The sequence below is a fragment of the Chlorocebus sabaeus genome, chromosome 10, assembly GCF_047675955.1.
Source record: "Chlorocebus sabaeus isolate Y175 chromosome 10, mChlSab1.0.hap1, whole genome shotgun sequence".
In the NCBI taxonomy this organism is placed as follows: domain Eukaryota; kingdom Metazoa; phylum Chordata; class Mammalia; order Primates; family Cercopithecidae; genus Chlorocebus; species Chlorocebus sabaeus.
In genome coordinates this window covers 63,641,988-63,649,213 of record NC_132913.1, presented here as the reverse complement: position 1 = coordinate 63,649,213, position 7,226 = coordinate 63,641,988, and positions in this window count along the sequence as shown.

The window sequence follows — 7,226 nt, the reverse complement described above, 5'->3', positions numbered from 1 at the left end:
GTGATGGGAGACAGTGACAGATCATCAGGCATTAGATTTTCATAAGAAGTACACAACCTAGATTCCTTGCATGTGCAGTTCACAATAGCGTTCATGCTCCTGTGAGAATCTAATGCCACTGCTGATCTGACAGGAGGTGGAGATCAGATGGTAATATGAGCAATGGGGAGTGGCTGTAAATACAAATGAAGCTTCCATCACTTGTGTGCTGCTAACTTCCTGCTGTGCAGCCTGGTTCCGAATAGGCCACAGACCAGTACTGGATCTGTTGGGGACCCATGGTCTAATGGACACTTCCATTTGAATGTCCAACTCAATATGTCCAAAACTGGCCTCCACACTGTCAACCCCTCATCAATTTCCTTTTCTTCCAACTATACCTTTCAGCTGTTGAGGCTCAAGATCTTGGACCCTACCTTTTCATTCACCATACCCAATCTGCTCTCATTCATTAGCTTTTCCTTACAAATTTTCTCAGATCTGCCCCTCTGTTTCCTCTTTGTGACCTTCCTAATCCAGATACTCATTACATAAACTTAAATTAATGAAATGACCTTCCATTTTTTACTCCTAGCTACAGGAGGCATACTACACATCACTTCCTGATCAATTGCTCAACGGCCAATTTAATCATATCATACTCTTCTCTCCAGTGAAAATAACACGTGGGGTTTGTGGAATGCTTCATAATCTACAAAGCACTTTCACATTAATTAACTTGTTTGATCTTCACAGCAAGCCTGTGAGGTGGGCAGAACGGGTACTAACATTTCCATTTTGTAAGTGAGGAAGCTCAGATTTGGAGAGGAGGTGACTTGCCTGAGACCATGTACACAGCCACAAACTGCAGTCAGGAGTCCAAGCCCAGAGCAGTTTTCATTGCACATTCCATCTATGATAACTGCATGTTGCCTAAATGTCCAAATTACTGATAAGCCCTCAAAGCACCTTGTAATCTAGTTCAGATTTGTATTTAAAACTTTATCTTTCATGGCCATTCTACAGAAACCTTCTGATCCAATCACATTGGTTTACCTACTGTCCATTAACTTGCTAGGCAATTTTAACTCACAGAGTGACCTCTAAAAGCCTTTCCCTGTTCAGACTACCTATCTACCTTTTAAATGCAGTTATTTACCTTCTCCATGAAGATTTCTACAACCATTTCATTAAATGTCAGTAATTTTTCACATGTTTAAACTCAGCATCATTTTTGATATGGCCTATGTTGCTTCTTGAATTGTTTTATTGAACTCTAATTTAAATATTTACGTATTTTTGGGTATCTACCCATTATATATTGTGACTTCTTGAGAGTAGAGGCTTTATCTATCTTTGCATGCCTTTCAGAATCTAAGAAATGCAGTATAAAAGATATTCAGTAAATATTTGTTTGCAATGAATTCATTTTGATTGAGTTTTGTTAGTGGATGGCTTTTATATTTGAAATTTTCATTCTGGCCTTATAATAGAAGATCATATACAAATATCCTGACTACCCTCAACTGGGTGCTCTCAATATAATTTGATATGTATTATTTAACAAATTTGTAACTCTCTTTAAATACTATATATTATTAATTATTGTCAAAGGATGAGTTTAAGTAACCTTTTCTCTTGGACTGTTTTAGAAGTCAAGTTTTCATTTGGCACATTATTTTCTGATTAGGTGTATACAGAGATGATGTTCACTAACTCCTGTTAGAAAACCACTTGAAGCAGAAATGTCTCATTAATCAATAGTAATTATTAAAGATATTATGAAGCTTTGACAGCATACTAAATGAAAAGAATATAGACCTACACTTTGTTTTTTCCTTTATATATATACATATATAAATATAAATTACCTTAAGATAATTTCTAACACAGCATAAATATAATATTCAGCATTTTTAATTCAGGATAATTCCCTTTTCCTATTTTTTGAAAAAACAATGACAAATTTTTTCCCAAGCCTTTGTATACTTACTGAAATGCATCTTCTGAAAAGTTAATCATACTAATCCTGGCTTTTTTGCATTTATTCAGTCCTTTGCACACTTTCAAAGTTCCAGTAATATCAATATACCTAGAATAATTCTTTAGATAGCATTCCCTTGTCTACCTTCTTGAACATATGAAATATATTATATAATAGCTGTTTTAACATCCTTGTCTACTAATCTGTGTCATCTGTGTCATTTCTGGGTCTATTTCTACCAATTGATTTTTCTCTTCCTGCTTCTTTGCACACCTGATAATGTTGTCTTGGGTCCCAGACATTGTGAATTTTACATTAATGGGTGCTGGAGATTTTTGTGTTCCTTAACTATTTTAAGGTTTTTTTCTGGAAAGCAGTCTTGGAACTAATTCTATTGATTGATTGATTGAGACAGAGTCTCACTCTGTTGCCCAGGCTGGAGTGCAGTGGCACCAGCCATCTTGGCTCATTGCAACCTCTCCCTCTGGTTTCAAGCGATTCTCCTGTCTCATCCTCCAGAGTAGCTGGGACTACATGCATGCACCACCATGCCTGGCTAATTTCTGTATTTTTAGTAGAGACAAGGTTTCACCATGTTGATTTTGATGCTTGCTTTTAAGCTTTGTTAGGTAGTTCTAGATAACCATTAGTCTAGGTCTAATTGGGCCCCAATACTGAGGGCATTCCCTTCTGAGAACTTCTATACCACATGTATTAGATGGTCTTCTCACTCTAAGGAGAATACAAACTATTTTCAGCCCTCTCTGAACTCTGCTTGCTCTTTTCCAATAGTTCTTTCCCAGCCTTAGTCAAGTTTCTTCATAAGCATGTGATGATCAACACTCAGTTGAAGACTAGAACCTTCTACAGATCTCCAGAGTTCTGTCTCTCTGTGCAGTTATCTTCTCTTCAGTAGTCTGCTTTGTGAATTCTACCTACTGTGGCCTTCTTGGCCTGGAACTCTTGTATTCTCAACTCAGGGAGACTGCCGGGCTCTGCTTGGGTTCTCCTCTTTCCTGTGAGGCAGCCTAGAAATGCCTTCTAAGCAGAAGCTGGGCAATTGAAGGGCTTATTTTGTTTCTTTTCATGCAGGCATCACTGTCCTAAACTAACTGTTGTTTCATGTTTTAAACCATTGTTTTATATATTTGGTCTGATTTCTATAATTATTGAAAGTAGGAGGATACATCCAGTCCTTGTTCCTCTCCATCATGACTAGAAGTAGAAGTTCTTGGATAGCATTATGAAAGACAAAAATTGCTCTAAGGGTCGGAGTGAAACTGAGTTTTTCTTATTCAGAATTGCCAAAGAAAAAAAAAATAGAAATGAAAATTTACCCTTTCTAAAACAAGCCCTTTGGCAATAGTATCCAATTCAAAATAGAAAAAGAAAAATACATTGACTCTTTAGAGTAAAAATTTTAATTTATATACATATGAGAAGGTAATTCAACAAATTAAAGGTAACCTACTTGTCCTATTTCAAAATTACTTTAAATTCTTAGAAGTCACTAAAAACATTGTTTCGATAGCCAGAAATATTTTCTGATGTAAAATATAAGGTATTTCTTCATTTCTATTTGGTAACAAAACAAAAAATAGTGTGACTGCAACACAAATCTGTGCAGTCAAAAAGAGAAAGAAAGAAAGAAAGGAATGAAATAAACAGAAAAATTGGCCTGAGCAAGCTGGGACTTTTCTTCTTACATGTCCCACTTTGTATTGGTAAGACCAGATAATGAGTAGCACTTTTTCTTTGTAATCATTAATCAGAGAAATGATCCTTGCTAGTGTTTAGATGTTTTACTTAATTTGGTACCTCTGGCCTGCTGTCCCACTCATGCCAAAATTATTATTTCTCACCCAGCATGTGATAAATAACAACTTCAGTTGTGATTAATACCATGAATCCTTCAACCTGACGAATGCAAAAAAACTTGAGACCTACAGGACAAGTGGGTGATAATTGTTGTGAGAACTGTTGAAGCTCTGCTCAGCTTGTGAGGGAAGAAATCCACAGGAAATGAAGCATTTGCTAGCAGTCCAACTGATCCTAAGAGGCTTCATTAAGCCCATCTCAGCAACATTCACCATCTGAATACCAGTCCTAGCTTTTCTCCCTCCCAATACTAAGTTTCAAGTATCTTCAGAGAAAAGAAATCATGAACTTATTTTTGCATGCATTTAAATATTTATTGAATGTATGAATAAATGAATAATAAATGAGAAAACAGAATTTTCACCCAAGTACTAGACATTATAATGTGGGCCATTTGAGAGCTACATATGGTTATCTCTTGTCATTTCTCTAATAACGCAATTGTGCACAAGTGTAGTTTTGCTAAAATCCATAGCAAAATTAACATTCTCTGCTGGCAAAAAGAAAACTGTTAGCAATGGCCAGTAACTAAAGCCACATGGTGCCATCAACTTGATCATTATTATTTAGCTCTAGATACCAACATAGTATACCAGTGGTCCTCAATTAGGCAGATGGTAAAGGGACTGCGTGTTATTTGAAAAAGCTTCCCAAGATATTCCTTGCCTCCTCATTGAGAAAGTGCTTTAAATGGTGGTATATATTTTAAGTCACAAGTCAATGAATGCATAATGATGGTCAACAAGTTGAATACTGCCTACAGACATTTTGGTTTGGCAGGCAAGTTGTTTTAATTATTTTACTTTAATGCCTTAAGGTAGAGGGATGCATTATACACTCTGGCACAGCCCCTACTATGCCTTTTGTCTAATACCTAGTCAGTCTCATTCTATTCATTACATATCTGGCTTCTGAACTGAGTTTGTGATCCCTGACTGAATGGAGAGGTACTAAACAATAACAACCAAAAAAAACCAAAAAAGTAAAAAAATAACTTGGCTTACAATGTTTATCTTATATAAATTTCAGGGAACAGAAGAAAGTGTCACCCAATTAATTTCTCTAAATCAACTTTATTATAATTATATACAATAAAATGCAGTTTGGTGAGTTTTGACAAATATGTACATCTTATAAACATCAAAACCAATATATAGAATTCTTCCATTACCTCCCAAAGTGCCTTATACATTCAATACAAAAGGAAAAACAAAAACAAAAATCTGACCTCAGATAACCCTTGATCTGCTCATTATAGATTAACTTTGTGTATTGTAAAATTTATATACGCATAGAGTATGTACTTTCATGTCTGCCCTCTTACCCGCAGCATATGTAATGGTTTAGGGATTCACCCAGATTGTTACAAGTAATAGTTGTTCGTTACTTTTTTTATTGAGTAGTATTCTATTGTTTAAAGGTACCATAATTTATCTGTTCACCTACAAATGGACTTTTGGACTTTCTTCTAATTGTGGGATACTATGAATTAAGCTACTGTGAACACCCAGGCATTAATCTTTGTATGGACATGGCTTCATTCCTCTGGGGTACTTAGCTGTAGAATTACTGAATCATATAGTAAATATATGTTTAAGAAACAGGGAGTTTCCTAAAGTGCTTGCACCAATTTGCACTCCCACTAGCAGTGAATGAGAATTTCAATTGTTTCATGTCCTTCTCAACACATATTATCAAACTTTTCGATTTTAGTCATTTCAATAGGTGTGTGATGACATTTCATTGTGATTTAATTTACATTTCCCTGATGACTAATATCATTAAGCTTTTTAAAATGTATTTATTGGTCATTCATGCATTTTTTTTTTTTTTTTTTTTGGTAAAATGCCTAAGTCTTTTGCTTATCTTTTAACCTTGTATTTTTAGTTGGCTTTTTATTAATTTCTGAGTTCTTTGTTGTTCTGGATACAAGACCTTTATCAGCTATATTATTGCAAAACTTTTCCCCTATGGTAAGCCTTTTTAAATTTATTGTCTTTGGAAGAGCAAAAGTTTTAAATTTTGATTAAGTCCAATTTTCAAAGTTTTTCATAACTATTTCTGTATCCTACATAGAAAACCTTTTCCTACTCCAAGGTCATAAAAAGTTTCTTCCCAATATTTTACTTTCTTCCTTTTCTTCCTTTCTTTTCCTCTTCTTTCTCCTTTCTTTCCTTTCCTTCCTTTTTTCTTTTCTTTTTCTTTTTTTTTGAGATGGAGTTTCACTCTTGCCCAGTGCAATGGCACAATCCCAACTTACCGCAGCCTCCGCCTCCCAGGTTCAAACAATTCTCCTGCCCCAGCCTCAGGAGTAGCCGGGATTACAGGCATGTACCACCACGCCCAGCTAATTTTGTATTTTTAGTAGAGATGGGGTTTCTCTATGTTGGTCAGGCTGGTCTCAAACTCCCAACCTCAGGTGATCCGCCCGCCTCAGCCTCTCAAAGTACTGGGATTACAGGGGTGAGCCACTGTGCCCAGCTCCAATGTTTTCTTTTAGAAGCTTTAGAGTTTTAACTTTTGCATTTAGATCTATAATACATTTTAATTTTTGTGTATAGCTAAGAGTTTTTTCCACAATGATGTTGTTCCATAATCACCTGCCTAAAAGCCTATTTATTTCCCACCATCCACTATCTTGGAATTATCCAGAGTTTTATTAATTTTCTCTATTGTGTCCCTCTTTTCTATGCCATTTGGGGTTTTCTCTCTTGCTTATCCACTTCCCGTTTTATTGACTTCCACTTTTTAATTATTTCCTTCATAGTACTTAGAGTTTAATTGCTCTTCTTTTTCCAGATTATAAAAGTAGAAGCTGAGATCATTGACTATAGACTGTTCTTTTCTAATATAAGCATTTAACACTGTAATTTTCTCTGTAGGTTTTGCTTTAGTTGAATCCCATAAATTTGGATATACAGTTGACCCTTGAACAACATGGGTTTGAACATCACAGGCCCGCTTACTTATGGATTTTCTTCTGCCTCTGCCACCCTTGAGACACCAAAACCAAAGCCTCATTTCCTTCCTCCTCAGCCTACTCAACATGAAGACAAGAATGAAGATCATTATGATGATCCACTTCCTCATAATGAATAGTAAATATATTTTTTCTTCCTTATGATTTTCTTAATACCATTTTTTTTCTTACTTTACTGTAAGAATACAGTATGTAATACACATAACATGCAGGATACATGTTAATCTACTGTTTACATTATTGGCAAGGCTTCTAGTCAACAGCAGCCTATTAGTAGTTAAGTTTTGGGTGATTACAAAGTTATGTGTAGATTTTTGACTATACACTGAACAATCCCACACTGTTCAAGGTCAACTGTATGGTATTTTCACGACTTCTAAATTCAAAATATTTTCTAATTTATTT